The following is a 4,423-nucleotide window of genomic DNA, read 5'->3' on the forward strand; positions in this document are numbered from 1 at the left end:
TGGGATGGCAGGAGTGGTTAGGGGGTAGTCAGGCTGGCAGGCAGGTGAGTGGTGGGGAGCCAGCGATCCCAGATTGTGAGAGGGATGTCCAACTGCCAGTTTGGGCCAGGGATCGGGCCTAAACCGGCAGTTGGACATCCCCCGAGGGGTCCCAGATTGGAAAGGGTGCAGGCTGGGCTGAGGGACAACCCCCCACAGTGCATGAATTTCATGCACCAGGCCTCTAGTATTATTAATATTTCTCTCTCAAATTTATTTTATATGTAATTAAATTAGAGCGCATTAATTTTCCAGTAAGATGTTTTTTAAAAAAATAAAACCTAAGTTAATATTTAAAATTAATGTTCATGAATAAAAGAGCCTAGAGCAGTGATAGCGAACCTATGACATGAGTGTCAGAGGTGACACGCGAACTCATTTTTTTGGTTGATTTTTCATTGTTAAATGGCATTTACATATATAAATAAATATCAAAAATATAAGTCTTTGTTTTGCTATGGTTGCAAATATCAAAAAATTTCTATATGTGACACGGCACCAGAGTTAAGTTAGGGTTTTTCAAAATGCTGACACGCCGAGCTCAAAAGGTTCGCCATCACTGGCCTAGAGCCAAGTAAATGTTCATTAAAAAGAGCTGAGAGATGTGACTACTATATGACCTATAAGATATGAAATAGGAATTTAAAACAAATGGATTATAGTATAGGAATAGACTCAACAGATTATAGAGGTTAAATATAGAGCACATCTATGTGGTAGCTTGGTATAATGTGGTGGTGGCAGCAAAACCAGTAGAAAAAGGTTTGATTATAAGAGGTATGGTGCATCTAAAACTAGCTCTCTTTATGCAGAGAGTAAAGTTCCACTTTTACCTCAATCAATTTACAAAGGTGAATGGCAGGTGGATTAAAACCTAAATGTAAAGGAAATGATTTTTTTTTACCTTAAAGTGAGGAAAGACTTCTTAAATAAGACCCCAAAAGCACAAAAGAAGTGATGGAAAACTGGTGGGTTTTATTAAAACCACTTTGGAGGACTGTTTGGCAGTACTTAGAAAGTTAGACACATAATTAGCATATGACCCTGCAATTCCACTCCTAGGAATCTACCCTAATTTACTGAAAACATTTGTCTACACAAAAACTTGTACATGAATGTTCTCAGTGATTCATTTTTAAAATCCCCCTAATGAATGCCCATCATCAGGGGAATGAGTAAATATACCGATACAACAGAACATAGCTCTTAAAACTTTTATTCTGGGTAAAAGAAGCAATACAACCTTTGGTATTGTACATACATGTTGTACGATTCCATGTATATGAATGTCTAGAACACACTACATCAATCTACAGTAATAGCAGATCAGTGGTTTCCTGAGACTAGGGGTGAGGTACTGATTTTAACAAATATTAGAGAACCTTTTGCAGTGATGAACATGTATTATGTCTTGATTGTGTGTGGTTACAGGAGTGATTTATTTATCAAAAATCATTAAATTTTAAAGATGCATTTAAAAATTATACCTTAATAGAATTGTATTAAACAAAAATGATAAATTCAACTACATCAAAATAAATATTGTTCCATCAAAACACCATAAATAAAATTAATAGGACACCTTGTATCTGATGGGTAACAGATTTCTATGTCAAAAACTGATGAAATTAATAGTCAGATAGTATTTTGTTAACAATACAAATGAGAAATCCAATTAAAAATAAGAAAGGTAGTGAGTTGAAAATTTACAAAAGGGGAAATTCAAACAACCAGCAAATATATATAATAAAATGTGCAAGTTAACTAGTAATTAGAAAAATTCAAAACAAAAATATAATGTTGTATAGCCATCAGATTGAGAAAAATTAGGACATCATTCTTTACCAAATATTTGAGTAGAATGAGGGGAATGAGACTGTTCATGTTGCTCACAGTGATAAAGACTGCTCCAGTCATTCTATGGATGACTCTAGCAGGATTTCAATTAATAAATATTTGAGTGCTAACAACAGGCCAGAGACAATTTTAGGTGCTGCAAAAATTGTGAGTGAAACAACATATAAAAATATTTTCCTGCATTAAGCTTATAGTCTGACAGAGAAAAAGACAACAAATGCAATTGAAAAATAAAACTATATGGAGAAGAAAAGGACAGGATAAAGGGGAGGGAATAATAAAGGAAAAGTAATTACAATTTCAAAGTTGGTGGCTGTGAAAGGTTTTATTGAGAAACATACACTCGAGCAAAGACCTGTGAGTGATAAACTATGCCCCGAAGAAGAGACCTCGGCAGGGAGCGGCAAGCACAAAGCCGGGATTTGAGAGCATGCTTCACACGTTTAGGAACAAGGTTAGTATGACTTCACCTGAGAAATTAGGACGTCACAAGGAAAACATAGAAAAACAAGGTAAAAGTGATAAATGGGGGCAGATAAGAATGGCATTTTATATGTTAGAATCATTTGGATTTTACTCTGAATGGGATGGGAAGGCATTCAAAGGTTTTGTGGGAGGAGCTCTCATAAAAATTAGGTATGTATACAGCCTAAGACTCAGCAACCCTCAACTGGTTAAACTCTGCACACAGACGCCAAGCCATGTACAAGAATGGGGTGATGTGTGTGTGTGTGTGTGTGTGTGTGTGTGTGTGTGTGTGTGTGTGTGTGAAAGTGAAGAATAGAAGGCAAAAGATGCATCCCTCTATAGGGAAATAAAAAAGTAAAACCCCTTCAACAGTCAGAGCAATGAAAAGAGATCTGTATAGCAAAATAACATATATACATTTAAAAGACATATATCAAAGGAAACACTATTTTTCAAAGATCCAAGGCTATGGATCCTGTATGCAGTAAGAGTGAAATGAGGATGTGGAAGCTAAAACAAAAATAAGTATTTAGAAAGAGACATGGTTTAAGGAGAGGCTTTAAAAATCATGTAAAATATTCCAGTCCTTCAGAACCAGCAGCCCACTTCTCCTCTTATTATTTTTTTATTATAGGGAATTTTAAATATAGCAAATCACCATGGAGTCATCATCTAGCCCCAAACCAGTAACTTATGGTCAATTTAGCACTCAGACCCTCATCAATATTCCTCCCCTTGCTTTTATTTACTTTTGAGCATTTTAAATCAGCCTTTTAAGTATAATTTACATCTTTAATAAAATGTTCCCATTTGATTTGTACATTTTAATGTGTTTTGAATATAATCACCACCTCCAACAAGTTCTATAATATCCCGACACTCAAAAAAGTCCCTAGAACACCATTCCAGTCAATCTCTTAACACCGCACCTGAGCAAACACTGACCTGCCTCTGCCACTACAGACTCAATTTGCCTTCAATAGACTCATTTCTACAAGCACCATGAAGTTCCCATTGTGTTCATATTTTCCTTAATTATTTGAACACATTTATATTTTTTTAAAGTGTTTTCTGCTACTTTCAACATATATATTATTTCTAGATCTGTTTCTAATGCTTGATTTTGTTCTTGAATAAAGGCCACATTTTTCTGTTTCTCCATAGATCTAATAATTCTGGAGTGGATGTAAAACATTTAGATGTCATTTGTTGAATGTGTTTATTTAAAGTGTTGGGTTTTATTCTGGCAGGAAATTAATTTATTTCTGGACCAGCTTGGTCCTTGAAGCTTATTTTTAAGCTTTGTATGGATGGAGCCTTTACTTTAGGGTGATTTTAGCCCAACTTCTAATAAATGCCATTTCTGTGGTCTCTATAGGAACGTGATGAGGATCTTCCCTTCTCTGGATGGAACTTGAATGTCTCTCAGTCTTGTGAGAGCCCTGGTAACTGTTCAGTTTATAATGATTGGTAAATTATCATTCTTTAGTAGCTGTTCTTTACTAAGCCTTGTGTGCTCTCACCCTATGCATATGCAGACCAGCATTCAAACAAAACTCAAGGTGGCAGAGTAGGTGGAAGCTACACTCACCTCCTTCAAGGACCAAACTGGAACTACAACTAAAATATAGAACAATCATCATAAATAACCAACTGAAGACCAGCGGAACAGATGTCTCATAACAAAGGATTTATAGAAGAAGCCACATGGAGACTGGTAAGAAGGGTAGAGATGTGAAAAGGCCTGACTAAGACCCCAGAGGCAGAGCTCAGCCACACATTTTCCCTCTTGAGGAGCATGGGGTCTCAACCCCATACTGGGTTTCCCAGCGCAGACCACTGCAGTTGAGAAGAGGAGCCCACATAATATCGGACTGAAAATCACTGGCTATTCTATCCACAAGGAGAAACTTGAATCTGCTAGAGACACAGACCAATGAACAACATTTCAGTTGCAGCCACTTTCATGAGGAGAGACTGTGTGCTGTGGCTCTGAGGAGAGAGCTAAAGGGACAGCTGCCAGGATCCCTCTGCTGAGCCCGTAGGCCACACTACAGAC

Source organism: Myotis davidii, unplaced genomic scaffold (assembly GCF_000327345.1).
Source record: "Myotis davidii unplaced genomic scaffold, ASM32734v1 scaffold203, whole genome shotgun sequence".
Classification (NCBI taxonomy): domain Eukaryota; kingdom Metazoa; phylum Chordata; class Mammalia; order Chiroptera; family Vespertilionidae; genus Myotis; species Myotis davidii.